The 19,008-nt window shown below is 34.5% G+C and overlaps 1 protein-coding gene across 4 annotated transcripts in view; it reads left to right on the plus strand.

Moving 5' to 3' along the window:
- Bug22 (cilia- and flagella-associated protein 20) overlaps positions 1-19,008 on the plus strand; it is a 36,533-nt gene that overhangs the window by 15,635 nt on the left and 1,890 nt on the right. The window contains exon 2 of one of the 4 annotated variants that reach the window (XM_089100960.1): positions 11,186-11,277. The exons of 2 other annotated variants lie outside the window; for them this stretch is intronic. The gene's annotated coding sequence lies outside the window, so the exon portion shown is untranslated. Of the gene's footprint in view, positions 1-9,671; positions 9,691-11,185; positions 11,278-19,008 lie in introns of those variants that run through there. One more of the 4 variants, XM_089100963.1, reaches the window with a different exon arrangement.

A 19,008-nucleotide genomic window follows, 5' to 3' on the forward strand; every position in this document is an offset into this window, starting at 1 on the left:
ACAGATTTACCATTTTTTGTTGAAAATCAGTCTTTGAATCCATGGAATTCATTTTTTCTTCAATTTATGTACTTAGTGAATATTTATGTTCTTCAAAATATGTATGATGAATTGTTGAAAATTCGGTGTTCTTATATGGCATAAGAAATATTGTACTCTAGGAAGTATTTTCAGTGCTAATTGCTAAACGTTTAAATGTGACCTACTTTCTCCATATTCTCTAAGGAGTGTTTTCTGCTATTTATCAATTGTTTCGGCGAATAGCGGAAATATACTGTTGTTTGATTTAAGGGGAAAATGCAAGTTTTTGATAAGCTGAGTAGGGAAAGAAAAATAGAAAAAATATTTATATAAAAAAAAAAAAACAATAAAAAAGGTAGGATGGTACATAGGATGCAAAGTGGCTACAGCTTCTCTTCATAAGGGTTTAAAATTGAATTCGCGCCAAAAAAAATATTGTATTCGGAAAAAACCTAAAAAATAGGCATCAAGTGGTATGTTCACTTAATCATAGGTCATATTTGTGAATATTTTCAACTGAAACTAAGAAGTGACATTAAAACTTAAAACGAGCGTAGATTATTCCTTATAAATTAAAATGATCACGGCAGCGTTGTTTCTGCATTAAATTTTCACCAATAACGAACAAATATTAATTTTAAAAAACAAAGTTTTTCCGAGGGAAGTAAAGAGCGAAGTTGAAACTTAAAACGGACAAAAATTATTACTTCACAGCCTATTTAATATATATTAATATAACTAGTATAAATAAACCAACTAATTATGTTTCCCTATGCTTTTAGGATAATACAAAACTAGCGCTTTACTGAAAACACAAAAGTCAAGTATATGAACCAGGATTTTTTTTTTCTAAAAGTAAAAAATTAGTATGTATCTTGACAACACTAAACGAATCTGTAAAAATTTTTATAGTCTTAAACCAGTTTTGACATTAGTAAATTTCAGTTTGCTATTAAAATTATCTTACAAACATAAACATAAAACTAAATATTTTTTAAAAACCACGAAGTAATTGAACAGCATACAGAAATATTGGATTGATTTATCAAGGAGCATTTTGCTCTCACCAGCTATAATACCAATAGTGGGTAATATACAGTCTTAAATTGTAAGGAATATGCTTTAGTATCCTTGAAATGAAGATCAAATAATATATGATATGAACTCTAGATATTTGGATGTTTTTCTCTGTAAAACTGTGAACTTAAAGCTAGGATATAAATTATAAAGCCAGTTTTTTGCTCTAACGATATCAGTATGGCTATATATCGAATTTGTGAATGAATCAATCATGATATTTCGATTTCATAACCGAAACTAGACTCTGTCGTAGGGCTGAACTATTGGGCAGAACTGACACTAAATTAAATGTAAAATAATAAAGAAAATCCTAAAATGGAGTGTTGCTTTATCTTAAAAGGGATTGATAATATTTTGATTCTATAAAAAGTGTTCTTAATTGGTTTGCTTTTACTGTACCATAGTCCTATATTATTTTGTGTTTTCAGTAAAGCGCTAGTTTTGTATAAGCCTAAAAGTATAGGGAAACATAATTAGTTGGTTTGTTTATACTAGTTATATTAATATATATTAAATAGGCTGTGAAGTAATAATTTGTGTCCGTTTTAAGTTTCAACTGCGCTCTTTACTTGCCTCGGGAAAATTTTTTTTTAAAATAAATTTTTAACAAAATAGGTATTAAAATTTTTATTAGATACATTTGGGAAAAAGAGGTTGGAGGAGGGGAAGATGGTTACCCTCCAACAATATCTTATGACGCTTAAAAAGTGAACTAGAACTTTCAATTTCCAATCAAGTGAGCACTCTCTGAACTTTATATGAGTATTCCTTCCATAAGAACCATATATTCCCCCGGGGCATAACTTATAACCCTTGCCCCTGAAGACTGTGGGGGGAGGGCCCTGCTCAAACATATAATTTCCAGAACTTTCAACTACGTTGAACAAAATGGTTATATCACAATTTTGATTGGATGTGTTTGGGGAAAAGGTGGACGTGAGTGGGGGGTTAGTTGCCCTCGAATCACTTTAGACTATTAAACAGGGCACTAGCTCTTTGAATTTCCAATCGAATGAGCCTTTTTTGAAGTTTCTACAACAACGCCTTCTATAAAAACCTTATGTGCCCCCAGGGCATAACTTACGACCCTTGTCCTGAGGACTATGGGAGAGTGCCCTCCTTAAGAAGATAATTTCTACCTGGAAATCAACTACGCTGAACAAAATGGCTATCTCAAAATTTTGATTGGATGTGTTTCGGGAAAAGGTGGGCGTTGAAGGGGTGGTAGTTGCCTTCCAATCACTTTCGCTATTAAAGAAGGCACAATCCACTCTGATTTCCAATTGAATGAGCCCTTTTCGAAGTTTCTACGACAACTTCTTCGATACAAAGTGCCCATCTCTAAAGGAAAAATAAATAATAATACATTAAGCCAATATCGTTCTTATATGGCCCCCGGGGATATCTTAAAACTCCTGCCCTTGGGGTCGTGGGGGAGTGTCCCCCTCAAAAACATATTTTTATTAGAAAATCAAATACACTGAGCAAAATGCCTATGTCGAAATGTTTATTGGAGATGTTCAGGGGAATGATGGGAGTGGGGGGGGGGGGCTAGTTGTCCTACAAATCACTTTTGACCCTTAAAATGGGCACTAGAACTATCGATTTTCATTTGAATGACCCCCCTTTGAAGTTTCTAAGACGACCCCTTCCATATGAAGTGCCTTTGGGAAGAAAAAAAAAATAATAATAATAAAACATTGGAGCCGTATGGCCTTTAATATAGGCAACGCTATAGCGTTGCCTCTGGTACTACCAGGGTTAGTGAAGCTGCCTACCTGATCAATCTCTTTGTTAACCAGTGTCACTTTTTCATCTTCTCTTATTCCTAGCCTTAGTCTACTAAGTCTTCTTAACATTAATTTTCAAACCTATTCTACCACCCTGAACTCACAAAACCTCTAAAAGTTGATTCATTTTGCTCACACTTTCATCTATGATGCTTAAGTTATCAGCATAATCTAAGTCCAGTAGAGTTTTTCCTCCCCATTTTATTCAATAGTCTCCCATTGCCTTTCCCGTGTTCCTTAAGAAAAAGTCCATCAAAATAATTCATATAAAGGGGGATAGAACACAGCCCTGCTTAACTCCTGATTTAATACAAAACCAGCTGCTAACCTCATTTCCTACCTTACATAGCACTAATCTTTTTAGTGTATTTGTCTGGTATACCATACAAGGATAAGATCTTTGCTAAAGCTCTTCTATCAGCGGAATCGAACACTTGTTCATAATCTATAAAACTGAGGACCACAGGTATTTGATTACTCAAGCAATTCTCAGTTATTAACCTAAGATTTAAAATTTGGTCGACATATACTCTACCTTTTCTAAAACTGCACTATTCTTCTCTCAAAACTTTTTCTACAGCATCTCTCAGTCTAAAAAGTATCATATTACTAAGTAATTTGCTACTTACAGAGACCAGACTAATGCCTCAATAATTACGACACTCACTCTTATCCTTTGTCTTATACAGTGGTTTAATTAAGGGTTTTTCAAAAATTGTTAGATACTTCCCTTTTTCAAAAATCATATTCGTATCTTCAGTAACTTATTTCTAACCTCAAAGCTGCCATATTTAAGAACTCATTTACCACACTATCAGCACCTGGAGCCTCATTATTTTTTAATCCTTTTAGTACTGTTGCTAATTCTTCCTCACAAAACAAGTCTTCCTTCACATCAAATCTTTTTCATATCACAAACTTTTTCATTTTCCTCTTTATCTTTTCCTTCAACTCTGCCTATCTCTTTTTAACCCTTTGCTTATCACTAATTGTGGCCATGTTCTTATCTTTAACTGGGACAAGTCAGGATTGACTACTCCCTCTCAATTTATTAACATGCCAGTACAATATTTTACTATTATGCCTCTAGCTGCATCTTCTAGATCTTTGACAATTTTATTCATGGCATCTACTTCACAACTCTTTAATTCATATTTTAATGCTTTCTTCAATTTCTTTACATAAAGCGTTTTCACTAGGGTAAAGGTACCGATGATTTGACAGTTTTTGTAAAAAAACAGATTTTCTTCTCTAGAAGTCTTAATTTAAAGACTTTCGGTTTGAAAAGAGTTTCAGTATGTAGGGAAAACATCTAGGAATCTAACTGTTTGATGAGAAGTTTGAAGTTTTGTCTGGAAAGGGTACACAACTCCAATTTTCCGAAATTAGAGCATTTTCACCTACAAATTTGACATAACAAAAAAGTTCCCTGTTTTCGACACCAGTTGGGACTCAATTCGACACGAGTCTAGATACTTTGGGAATGCTTGTGGGTAGAAGCTGGTGTATTTGACACATATATTTTTCTTTCTTTGTTTTTCTTCAACTTCATTTAATGTATAAAGTGTAAAAGAATATGCAAAAAGTAGAAGTAATAAAACCAACAAAATTGTTTAAAGTATGTAGTATTTGGTATAACAAAATTGGTACAACAAATTTTAATATACATTGTTAAATACAAATAGTATTTAGTATAACAAATTTAGTATAACAAAATTGTTTCACTAGCATTTCGGAAGGGATAGGGTCTAGGAAAACAGGAGTGGATTTCAAGAAATTTAAGAAGTTTATTTGATTTAGTGGATTTTATTTACTTATGCAGATTCTTAGTTTCATCCAAATGGCCTACGCGTCCTTTTGTATAAGATTTTGTATTCGATAAAATTTGTATTTTTTATTCGGATGAAGGATAAATAAGGGTATAGTCTAAAAAAATCTGGGGGGGGTGTGCAAAATCAGGTCTGGGGGGGGGGGGGCAAAACGAGGTCTGAGGGGGCAACCGCCCCCTCCCCCCTGCCCCATAGCAATTTACGCCCCTGCATGGTATGAGGCCACGCAGCAGTTCCTCAGATGATGGAAAAATCCAGTGTCTGTAACTAAAACTTCAAAGTTTAAGAAAAAAACCTTTTCTTTAAATGTTCTTTCATCTGAAATGTTATTAGAAATAATAATCATCAAAATCTCTCGTTGCGCAGAAATCACCCGTAAATTCGACAGCTATGGTGCCTATGGTTTCGTCAGTGGATCCTGGAATTTCGACACCTATTATTTCTCATCTGTTTTACATGTTCAGTGAAGTTTCGACAAAGTCACCTATATTTTGAGAGGGCCTGTTGCTGTCTGTCCAAAATTTTTACAAGGCTACTACGAGATATTCGCCAAACAAATAAATCCCTTGATAGAAGGCAATATTTACGCTTGAATGCGGCTGAAGGAACATTTTTAGTCTGCCTGGTATTCCACTACATTGAACAAGAATTTTCGACACTTGGAACCTAGTTTCGACAATGTAATTTCCGTCGCCATTTTCATTTAATTTTATCAAGAAAAAGCTAATGTGGCTACATTTCAGAGAAGATCAGATGTATCTCGACACATTGGCACTTATCACAATTTTTTCTTGCAATAAATAACCAAGTGATGACAGTTTGAACGTCACATACCTGAAAATTTTCCGGGACCTCCTTTCGTGTCGAAAACAGGAAACTGACCGGATTGAATATTCTTTTGGGTGTACCGGATATAGTGTCCACGTTTCGCACCGTCGAAATATAACGACGGCTCCAAGAGATGGCGCTCTAAGTCACGGCTAAGCAGAGCTATCCCGTTTTGAAGGAAAATTTCGACAGTGGTTCCGAAATTGCACTGTCGAATCATCGGTGCCTTTACCCTAATATTCCTAGCTGCAGTCTTAACTTTCTTCCCTAAGACACCATCAGCAACTTCACAAATTCTTTTCTAAAATTATTCGAACCATCTTCCACATTGTCAAATTTTAACTCTTAAGTTTAGTATTCAATTGTTCCTGGAAAGTTTATCAATAAAGTTTAGTATTCAACTGTTCCTGGAAAGTTTATCAATAACATTACTCTTATATACCCTAGTATGTTGTAGTGATCCTGCCAGTCTTCGGTTTACTATAACATAATCAATAAGGTTTGCTGTCTTACCATCACGTAAATACCATGTTAACTTATGGGCCATTTTATGAACAAAAACTGTATTGGTTAAAACTAGATTGTTATACGTGTAAAATTGCAAAAGTCTGTAGTCATTATTGTTTTCTTTTCCTACACCAAATTTACTTAGGCTAGGATGCCATCTATCCCTATCTCTACCAACCTGGGAGTTAAAATATCCTTGTAAAAATATATTTCTACATGGGACCCTGTATATTTCGTCCTGTAACTGTCAGTAAAATTCATCTGAGTCACTAGTATCTCCGTCAGTTGGTTTTACAGGGCATATACTACTATAACTGATACCCTGAACTTTTTAGTCATAAAATGAGCAATTAGTATAATATTATTAATACCTTCCCAGCTTAAAAAAGACTTAGCAGCTTCCTTATTCATCATGAGCCCTACTCCCTGTCTACGTACCCCATCCTTCCTACCTGAGTAAACAAATTCTATATCACCTAATTTCATTCTTCCTACCCATGGGATATGAGTTTCTGAAACTCCTAATAAGTCCAGTTCGAATCGTCTGAATTCAATGTCGAAACAATAGTCATTTTTAACGTCGTAGCATCCTAAGTTCCAACTTTCATATTTTTTAAATCATTGAAAATATTTTCGCCTCAGGAAAAGCAATGATCCCGGATACCAGTGCAGGACGGGGATCAGCACGTCTTCTCAAGTCTACGCCGAAGCGCTTAAGCCGGCTTAGAACCGGACAGCAAGAAGTCCCTGGGACCTCCAGTATGAATGGAGGTTTTGTGCAACTCTGGGTTCATCTTGGTCACAACATGGTTTTCAGCACTTGGCGACGTTCTTCTATCAACAAGAGTCGAAATCCTGCACATACAGTCTCAAGCCTATTACCTCGGACTCATTATATATTCATGTACAAATATTACGCTACTACGGAGAGGCAGCCCAGAGTTGATAAATCAGCTAGGAAGAGGTTTTTCAACCCGAAAATGCCTGTTAAGACAGACTAAGCCCAGAAGAATCAGAATCCTGTGCAAATGCTGTTTTGTGTACTAGGCTATAATTTTTTCGAGGGGCATCACTCCTCAAGTGGGAATAGAGTTTACCGCAAGGTCCCGAGTCTTGCAGGTACCCCGAAAGAGTTGAGGCAGCCCTTTGCAGAGGCCGTTGTGTGTAGATCTGGATCTTACGCCTGTCGCAGTTGTCCTCCTATAAAGGATCCTCCCGCGATGTTGTTCTACGTCTCCATGCAATTTAATCCATTACTGGTAGAAGGTTTGTAACTCATATGATGTGTGGACACGCCGGTGGGCCCTGTTGAGTATACATTTGAGGAGCCGTCTTCCTCCTCCACCTGTATTTATGGCCCCAGGCGAGGGTGCCCCAGTTTCTATTATTGACCCCCAGGGAAAAGGTCCCCCTTGGGCCGTGCCTCCTATGGAGGTACTCTACATATCTCTAGGGCGTTCCCCTATCGCCATCTGGGGACACGCTGAGCGGCTTGGGGAGGCCCCTGGGGTAAATACATTTTCTTATAATTACAAGACATTTCAGACATTAAAGACCAATAAAATATCAAATTGTTATTTTGGTAATTTCGAATAGATAGGCAGGGTCTAACATATCGCTTAGGTTTTTTTTTTTAAAGAGCTATCTCAGTCATATGCTATTATATTTGGACATCAAGTCTTAGCTATGATTATAAGCATCAAAACTAAAAGTTAACCTGACCTTGACCCCTCATGGACCCTTAAATCCGTTAAACACGTATTAGAAAATAGTCAATTGCTGTGTAAAAAGAATGTTTTGCCGCTATCTCTGATAAAATTGGGTCTATTTTTGCTAATTGGCCATTCATTAGGGTGATCATCCCCATGAAATTCCGCATTATTTGAGATATGGATATCCCCTGGAATCTGACCTTGTGTAAACATTCCTTGAAATAAAAGTAACAAATTCAAAGCTCTCTGCTTATCACAGGTCTTGCCAATGCGAATGCAATTATGTGCCATTATAATCCTTATTATTGCGAAACTGCCATACCGTACTTGGATATCTTATGAAATTATCTGAATTTAAAAATGCAAAAGTCCAATTAATGCAGCAGACAAAAACTCCAGTCAACTTTATTTATCCAGTGACGTCACATATTCCACTTGATTACGGATACTGAATAATTATTTTTAGTAGTTTATAAGACGTAAAAGTGTACCCACTTTTTCGTAACTACTGAAAGAATTCAGTGGCAAAAACCCTTTACCAACACAAGAGCGGATCCAGGATTTTTGTTCGGGGGGGGGGGGGTACCCGATTTTTTCCCGTGGACTTTGTCTAACATGTCGTGGTTTTGTCTTTACATGCATTTTTTAGACTAATTTTCGACTCGGTCAAAAAATTCGGGGGGGGGGGGTTCAAACCGGGTAACCCCCCCTGGATACGGCCTTGTACCAACAACTGGTTCAAAACTGAGATTAATCCTTTAAAGAAAAAAAAATAGATAGGTACTAACTGTTCAAAGACCAAACGAAGACTAAATATATATATGTATATATATATATATATATATATATATATATGTATATATATATATATATATATATATATATATATATATATATATATATATATATATATATATATATATATATATATATATATATATACATATACAGGCACGTACGCAGGAATTTGTTTCGGGGGGGGGGGGCAAATCCTTCAAACCCATTATTCTGTGAAAAACATCAGAAAATTATAGGAAAATGAGAAAAATCGTGAGATTTCGGGGGGAGGGCAGGCCCGAAGGCCCCCCTGCGTACGTCCCTGATATATATATATATATATATATATATATATATATATATATATATATATATATATATATATATATATATATATATATATAATGTGTTATGAAAATTTACATTTTATATGCTTGGGAATTATGAAATTCATTCGTCCTGTGTCAACCCTGCATCAGTATTTAATCGGAATTGCTGAAATTTGTTTTCATTTAAATTTCAATTGTCTTTTTTTGAACAGTCGTTAGATAAAAAGCAGTGACACATGTATACTAGTTCTGTATTTGGAAGAGATGTAAGGCTGATTTATAGGTAAGGGGGGGGGGCAAACTTACAAAAATACTTGCTTCCCAACTTTAAAATTTTTCCCATGGGAGTGGACATCCCCCTATCTTTCTTGTGTGCATCCAAGAGAGCAATAATGGCTTATAATCCTTTCAGTGATTCTGTTTTTAGCTATACAATTTACGTTTTGTGATTTATTGACCAATTAAAACAAACATTAATATTTGTTTTCGCTGATTAGAACGTCGCGTGAACGCTTAATTTTGTGTTGGTAATTGTTGGAATGCAAAAACACAAATTTGTTGAATTCTGGTTACTATGGCGTTAAACGATATAACAAACTTCATTTTCAGGATGTACATATGTATATATATAAAAGCCAGCCAGGGTATAGGAGGAAATTGGTTGTCAGGGTTACAAAAGAAACGAAATTCTTGGTTGCTGTGGCTACGTTTAGTGTCTTTCATTCGTTCATAAATTAAAATTCCCTTGTGTTTTGATTCTTAGTTGTTGCAAGACACTTGTCAGTGACTTACTTACTTGGGACCGATTTCTATCAGTGTACTCGATTCTCCTATATTTATTTATTCTATTCATTTTTTTTCCAAGCATGCTGTTTTCGGACCATCACTCTTTCTGGCTGAAAAGGAATTATAAGTTATAATTTGAAAGTAAATTTTTATAGATTGCACAGGGTACCCCCCCCCCCCCAAGAAGAATTCAAAGTAAAGATCCACAATGTTTTTTGTTAGGGCGGCCACTCATTTAATAACACCGTATTGTTCCCGCTTTAGAATAGGCTACACAATTTTACCTTTAATCTCGCTTACAACATTAAGTACCCGCACTGAAATCACTTTTAATCCTTTCTAAGACCCTCCCCCACCAGCAGAAATTTGTTTCACGCATCCGGGGGTGCCCGCATCTTCCGAATTAAACGAAATCAATAACCGCTTGATTTCAGTTGTTTTTATTCCTATTTCTTGCAAGACGCTTGGCCGTTAGAGCTAAAAATTATGTTTTCTACTGTGTAAATATCTATGTTTGAGTTTTTTGTTTTGGGTGTTTTTTTTTTTTGGTTTTGGGTGTTTTGGGTTTTGTTTCAATTTAAAAGTTTCTGGTCTGTTACATTTCTCTTGTCCTGCAGTTTTAATATTGTAGTTTAAGACGCCAATTTTGCGTTATTTAGTAGCTGAGATTCAGCTTTATTTACATACCGAATTATGCTTTCGAAACTTGCTTGCATTTCTTTTTCAATTGAAAAAATATTTTGGAAATAGACGAAAAAAATATGTAAGATAGAACAGTTTTCATATTTTCTAAGTTATTGAGCTTTCAGTTGTATTTACATACCGAAGTCTGTTTTTCCAAAATATTTTTTAATAGATGAAAGAAAAAAATACAAAAATGGAGCAGTTTTCATATTTGTACGTTATTCAGCTTTCAGCTTTATTTACATAGCCTACCGAAACATGTTTTTTTTTTTAATATCGTGGAGGTAGACGAAAACAAATTAGTAAAAATAGAGCAGTTTTCATATTTTGCAAGATGTTCAGCTTTCAGCTCTATTGACGCACCAAAATATATTTTTTTTTAAATGTTTTGGAAATAGACGAAATAAAATACGAAAATAGAACCGTTTTCATATTTTGTAAGTGATTCAGATTCATTTTGTAAGCGATTCAGCTGATATTTAGCTTTATTTACATATCGAAATATGTTTTGAAATTTATTTTGTATTCTTTTTAGACTTAATTTTTTTTTGAAACAGACAAAAAAATGCGAAAATAGAACAGTTTTCACATTTTGTAAGTAATTCAGATTTCAGCTTCATTTTGTAAGTGATTCAGCTGAGATTCAGCTTTATTTACATACCAAATTATGCTTTTGAATATTGCTTCTATTTCTTTTTAGATTGAAAAATGTTCTGAAATAGACGAAAAAAAAAAGAAAAAAAGAACAGTTTTCACATCTTGTAACTAAGTGATTCAGCTGAGATTCAGCTTTATTTACATACCAAATTCTGATTTTGAAACTTGTTTCTGTTTCTTTTTAGATTGATAAATATTTCGAAAAAGACGAAAAAATGCGAAAATAGAATCGTTTTTATATTTTGTAGGGGATTCAGCTTGTCTTCAGCTTCATTTTGTAAGTGATTCAGCCGATATTCAGCTTTATTTATATTTTGAAACATGTTTTGTATTTCTTTTTAGATTTAAAATTTTTTTAGAAATAGACGAAAAAAAACAATGCTAGAATAGAACATGTTTCATATTTTGTAAGCAAGTTTAGACCATTCTCCAAGAGACAGTGTAAGTAATGTTACAATTCTGGCTCGAAGAATGAATATATCAAAGAGACTAAATGAATATATCAGTGAATATATCACTGAAACTAATGAATCCATTTATATGAGTATCATGTCACGTTGGTGCAAGTCACAGCTAAGTAATCGCATATTTCACAGGGAATATAAATATTATTTGCAGAATAGGATCGGACGTCAATGCGTAGAGGCGTTTTAGGGGGGGGGGGGCAGAATGAGCGCTTGCCCTGGGCGCAAAAGTTTTAGGGACACAACATTTCTAATAAATAATTTAAAGGTCATAATCATTTTGAAATTTTATTCTTACTAAAATAAAGTAGAGGGTGTAGTTTAGAAATGAAAATAATTCAGAAAATAAACTAGAAATAAACATTTTAAAAATAATACTAATTAAAATAAACAACAATTAAATAATTTAATTAATGAATAAAAAAATTAATAATTAATTAATTTTAAAATTGAAAATTATTTTGTTTTTGAATGAAAATTTTGCTAAAATTTTACCTGGAAATTTTATGGGAGACAGGGGGAAGGATAGTCGAGATTTTACCCGGGCGCAAGAAAGTCCAGAATCGCCAATGTCAATACCTTAGATAAGGTCCTTTAGCTGAGGTATTAGACAAGCGTCATTTTTAATGGTCATGTTGGCTTCACCCACTGTGGGATGGCCGTCCCTTTTTTTCTAAAGATTGTCTGACCACTAGAATCACAATGCATGGATTTTTTTTTGTTTCTCGAATCTAGCACAATCTCATGTCATTCTAGCGCAATAAGTTTTTGTTTAGTAGTCTTTTTTAGTCTTTAATTAGTTTTAGCTTCTTTTGCGGAAATTCCTTTTGTGATATGATGGCGTAGCTGGCTTTTCTCTGTGGTCTTTTGGCCATCTTTGGGGTGGCCACCTCTTTTCTTAAAGACTTTTCCAGCAGTAAATCAAACTACATGAATTATTGAAAAAAATGCTATTATTTGTCTTCTAAAAATTCTAGCTACTTATTTTGAATTTTTTTTGTGGTACAATGGATACATTGGTTTCCCTCTGTGGTGTGGCCACCCCAATTTTTGTTCAAAGAGAGGTAGGGTTTATTCGGGACATTGCTGCAAAACTTAGGTCGAAGCATTATTTACACATAAACCAAAAAATTGGTATATGACTCTCTCTCTCCCTCTCTTTCTCTCTCTCTCTCTCTCTCTCTCTCTCTCTATATATATATATATATATATATATATATATATATATATATATATATATATTTATATATTTATATATTTATATATTTATACATATATATATATATATATATTATATGTATATATATTATGGCGTTTTAATTGTTTTTATCTGTTAAATTTTTATTTTAGCGTTATTAAATATACAAATTATTTTCAACTAAAAGTAAGGAGCAGCTTTTAAATTTGAACCATAAATTATTCTGTATATGAAGGGGGCTGCCCCTCCCTCGACCCTTGCTCTTTACGCCTAAGTCTTAAAGTTCTTTAAAAACACGTCTCATTCAAATTCAACGGCCCTTGTGTTTGAGCAGTCTTTCACAAGGTTTCAGTTAAACGAGGGTGGTGTCGTACGAGGTTTTAGTTGCACGCGGTTCAGTTAAACGAAGGTTCACTTGCAAGGGGGTTGAGTTGCATGTAGGTTCAGTTGATTAAATAAAAAAACAAGTTTTTTTTAACTGAAAGTAAGGAGCGACGTTAAAACTCAAAACGAACAGAAATTATTCCGTATATGAAAGGAGCTGTCCCCTCCACGCCTCACTCTTTACGCTAAAGTTTTTTATTGTTAAAAAAAAAATCGAGTTGTGAGAAAGTCAAACTTTAGCGTAAAGAGCGAGGCGTTCTTTACGCTAAGCGAGCGAGGAGCAACTCGACCCAATAGTAACCGAAACTCTAAACCAGTGGTTCCCAACTGATTTTGGGTCATGCCTCACTGGGCATTTCTAAAATTTTGATGCTCCCCTCGTGATATTTGGATTTTATTACTCTAGATTTTACGTGTTTTCTCCTGAAGGAACCTTAAATCACCATTAACTTGGCATCTTTTTTCGAGTCGTCTTAATTTTTTTAGTATAATGTACTAATCATACTAAATTTTTGTCTGTATACAGTACCTTTTATACAATACATGACGTCATTGCAATACTATCGTGTATCTTTTTGCTCTTTAATTGCGTTTCAATGTAACCTCATTCATATGAAAAGTGTTTTTTTTTTTGTAAAAAGAAAAACTTTTCTTTTTCAAAATTAAGACTCTAGAGTATGGTTTGCCGAAGGGTGCACGTCCCGCACCTGCCCCACCAAATTATTGCCATGTCCCACTGGTGGGACCTGCGCCCCACATCGGGAATCATGGCTCTAGACAAAGAAATTTTGAAAATAATGAATGTAATAAAAGAATTGGCCTTTTCTGCTGATTCCAATCGTGTAGAATTCATCAGATTTAATGCTACCCGTCAAAACCTACGAGCTTGAGAAAATTTACCTGATTTTCAAAAAGGGAGGAACCCCCCACCCAAAAAAATAAATGAATAGAATGACCTGAATGAAGATCACACTGCCAGATTCAACTTATCACATAACTAAACTGTAGAGGTTTCAAGCTCCTATCTATGTAAATGTGGAATTTGTATTTTTTGCCAGGAGAAAGATCACGGTAACCCCAATGCAACTAAAACCTCAGTCAATTCAATGTCCGTGAAACTTAACACTGTTCATCTCGATCCTCATTCAACTCAACCGCCGTGTAATCCAACCCTCGTGCAACTCCCCCCCCCCATTTATTTTTTCTTCCTTTCAACTTTACGTCCATGCAGTTTAACTTAACCCCCGTTTAACTCGTATCTGGGTGACTCGACACCCATTTAAATCAACTCCATTCAGCTAAGCCCTTCTCAAATCAACAATAGGCCTGTTTTTTCACTCATCAATGTGCTAAGATCTTACATCTTTTGTCAGAAAACGCTTAAAAGTGAAATCTTTGAACAAAGATCCTACCTCTTCGGCATTTTTTGTGTAAACGTCTTTAATCAGTTTGCTCTGAACAGCGGTCTGAGAACAATAATGAGTAGATCATCAAAGTTCTCTCATCATTGTTCTATATGGTAAAACAGTGGCGGTCTTCACACTTTTTGCTAACATCTTTGAGCTGTAAGATCTTAGAACAAAGATGAGTTAAAAAACGATAATCTTTGCAGAAGGATGTAAGATCTTAGTGCTAAAAAACGGGCCTAATATAGATAGAAAATGTAACCCGATTTGTCAGTGACGAAAGCTGACTCGAATGAAAGGATCTTTATTGGTTAATTCTTTTTTTTTTTATTTAATGCCGCTTCGATGTGAAACTAAAAGAATGGAAAGTAGGATTAAATAAAAGAAAGACAGATAGGCAGATAGAAATAAGACAGAAGACAAATAGAAATAAAAGGGAGACAGATAGGTGGATAGAAATAAGACAGAAGACAGATAAAAATAAAAGGAAGACAGAGAGCATTGAAATATTGACCGCTTTTTCTGCGTTAGTAAAAGTATCGTGTTCATAAAACTATACCGTTTCATGAAATATAATTAAATAAATAAAGAAGTTTTTTCGTGTCATTTTTGCTTTCTTTCTTTGGTTCTTTTTTTTGTACAGTCAATTCGGTTTCAGAAGCTGTTTTTAAAATGCCAAAAAAAGAATATTAACATTAATTCTTGTGATATTATGCTCTAGAAGTCTATACAGAGATTTTAGAAAACTGAAGAACATTCAACGAATTTTAGGTGCGTAATTAATATAATTTGCAAAAATTTATATCATTACTGGTGCAATTTTTGTGCTGCATTATTGCAAAAAATTGGGAGCTTCTCAGACGAAATTGTAATTTCATTATTTTTACTTCCTGACTTCAACACTTCAGTTAGAATAACTAAAATCATGTCCCAAAAAAATATACAAAACGAAAAGCAGAAGTGAGGAAATATATAATTTTATAATTATTATATATATTAATTATATACAAGTAATATAATTATATATTATTTATAATAAAATACATTTATTGATATATTATTTATAATGTATATTATTAGTAATATAATTATATATTAATATATAATTAATAATTATTATAAAATATAAATTTTATAATTGGAAGCTATAACTCAAGGCACAAACTGGAAAGAGAAGTCCAAAGAAATTATAAAGCTAGAAATTATAGAAATTTTAAATCAATCCAAATTTTTAGCTGATTTGAGACTAATTGAGACTTTATAAACCAGTAATAAAGGAGGGGAGATAATTGCGAGCACTCTAGGTAATAGTATTTTCGAGGGGTATCAGGCTCTTTTTTGAAATTGTTATACGGGAATTTTTATCACTAGATGGCTGTGGTTTGCTCTTTACTAGGTTGCTAAAGGGCTCAAGAGGAGTAGCACTAAAAAGAGGGATTATAAAGCTCTGGTTATTGGTTTCCACCTTGTAGATTTTTATAGTATCCTTTTCACGCTCCCCAGAATTTCTATTCCAGACATTGCGCACTAAAATACTACTTTTGTGGCATATGACACTTTGTGAGGGGGTTATCGAGTCGAACTTACAAAGAGCGCATAGGTATGATCAAGAGCTATAAAAGGAGCCGTTAAATATCAATGTTTAACTAGTAGCCTGCTAGTTCTGTTAGTGAGCAGACGATCTATGAAAAAAGTTATGGGGGTTGGGAGGGGGCGATTGTTAACATTCGGCTTAGGGTTTTGACCATTAAGATTATGGTAGCACCCTTTTCCTTCCTCCTTGCATTTCTGCTTCTGATATGGTACCCAAAGTGCATTTTTAGATGTCACGTGGCACTGATGGCGTCAAGAATTCAAATCTAAAAAAAGATCAGAAGAAAGAAAAAATAATATCATTTAAATGAGCCCTAAAACAACTCTCTATGACGTTTCAGTGCCCCTTTAGCTGTGACGAAAAGAAAAACCAAGTAAAAAAAGGGGGCATCAGTGCTACCCATGTAAATGACTTTCCTTGTTTTTTTTTTTTAAACGGGGGCTTGTAAGTTCCTATATAGGGGTCTCGGCAATGGCAAGTTCAATGATATGCTTATTCTTTCGACCCGACCCCATTTTGAGGGGTTTTAGGCTGATTTTCAAAATTCCGTTAAGATTGTTTTTTTAAATAATATTTTACTATTAAGATTAATAGAACAAATCGTTACTATTCCGAATTTAGCAATAAATGAAAATATTTTCACACTAGACAATTCTGTCTTATAAAACGTATTTTTAAACTTTTGGTTACTATGAGCCTCTCTAAATCTTTTCCTAAAATTTTTTGACTTTTTTCAAATGAGATGTCCAAGGGATATATTAGAAGGAGGGAATTTAAATTACTAGTTAGGGGTTTTTGACAATGTAGCTTTGTATGGTACTCTTTTTATGCTTCCCAGTATTTCTACCCTAGATATTGCTTTAAGAAAATGTAATTTTCGGTGCTATGTAATACTTTATGATGGAGTTATCGAGACTAATTTGCGAAGACCACGTAGATATGATCAAGAGCTTGAAAGTCTACCCTTAAGCATTTCTCTACAATATTGCAGTAACCTGTTACTTCTACTAGTCACCTCAACATTTTTGGAACCTTAATTGTGGAAACTTAATAATTGGATAGGAAATTCAAAAATAAAAGACATATAACACAGCGATGACCCTTGGTCGTCTACGGCCGCTGGACAAAATACACCGTGTTCAATAAAAACATAATATATATATATATATATATACATGTATTATAGCAGTATGTGCGAATAAATGGATCTACTTCTTCCGTTGTAGATATGAAATGTGGTGTGCCACAAGGGTCCGTTCTTGGCCCCTTGCTATTTTTGATATTTGTAAATGATCTTGTACTGTCCCTGAAGGATGCGAAAACTAAAATGAGCGACATGTTTCACAGTGACAGTGACGTTACAGTACCTCTATTTGCCGATGATACTTCATTGATTTGCATTGCAAAAACAGAACGCCTTTTAGTTGAATTAATGACACAGTGTTTAGATCAAGTGTCTAGCTGGCTAAGAGTTAATAAAATAAAAGTAAACCCATCTAAGAGCAGTTTTGTAATATTTTCGCATACATCTAATTACTACCCATGGATCCAAGAAGTGAGTTACCTGGAAGGTAAAGTTAAGCGTGATCAGTGTGTTAGATATTTGGGTATTATGCTAGATGAAACACTATCTTTTAGGAAACATGTTGAAAAGGTGTCAGGAATCCTGTGCCGTAATCTGGGAATACTGCGTAAATTGAAACATGTATTACCCCCTTCTGTTCTTCGCACTTTGTATTTTTCGATTATACATCCACATATATTGTATTGCTCATCTATTTGGCTGAGTACGTTTCCATCAATTACTAATCGAGTTCGAGTGATCTAAAATAACGGAATCCGTGTGTTGACTGGTAAATCAAATCTTGTATCCGTTAGAGCTACCTATATTGATGTAAAAGTATTACCTGCTGCAGGCCTTAGAGATTTTTATAGCCTTCAATTTATGTTCAAATATAATAATGAATTATTACCGTCTTGCTTTTCAGGAATGCTAAAAGCTAGATCTTCGATTCATGATCATGAAACTCGCCAAAGGGAAAATTTACATGCCCCGCTCGTGGTGTCTGCCAGGTCGACATTCTCGCCTATTTATAGGGGATTAAAGTTGTGGAATGGGGTTAATAAAGAGTTAAGAGAAATAGGGGATCTGAAGGAATTTAAAAATAAAATAAAAGGAATGTTATATGAGAAATATGATTTTATTAAATCTTTTTAATTATTTGCGTTTGTATTTGGTTTCTTTAGTATAGGTATAGTGTGGTTATTGGGGTGTGTTTTATGTACCTGGAGGACAAGTATAGTGATTTTGTGATTGGTGGTAGGAACTGCGTGCGAAGGGGAATGATTTTTCTTTTATTTTATTTTTTTAGGCCTAGGTTGTATATTTCTGTTGTGAATATGAAATTTTGATATATGCCTACCCTTAGGACAACCTGACCCCAGGTTCTTGGGTCGGTAGTGAGTAAAATGTATTGTCCTTGTGTGTGTTAATAAATTACTATTACTATTATTATATATATATATATATATATATATATATATATATATATATATATATATATATACCGCAGGTACCGATATATATCGCAGGTACCGATCTCTTGATTCTCTGCCTTCGGCCAAAGGTGTAATGCGTGGTTGGGGGCAAATCATACGACGCTTCTCGTGTTTTCCCCCCAGATATTTCCAGGTGCCCATTTAGTAGAGCTCAGTTGACTGTGGCCGAGGTTGCAAAGTCACACCGCTGACTCCATTCCAAACCGAATAACCAATGACACCAGGACTCGAACCCCCGTCCTCACGAACAATGGGTTTCAAGACTAGCGCGCCAGCTACTTGGCTAGGACGGCTTAGAAATAAGGTTTGCAAATATTTGCGATTGTTTGTGGATCGAAACATAATTGTCTGATAAATCCGGGTTGCAGCAGTAGCTAGAAACCTAGTAAGAGACGTCACGTCC

Source organism: Artemia sp. Qi Xiang Cuo, chromosome 15 (genome assembly GCF_049724085.1).
Source record: "Artemia sp. Qi Xiang Cuo chromosome 15, ASM4972408v1, whole genome shotgun sequence".
NCBI classification, from domain to species: Eukaryota; Metazoa; Arthropoda; class Branchiopoda; order Anostraca; family Artemiidae; genus Artemia; species Artemia sp. Qi Xiang Cuo.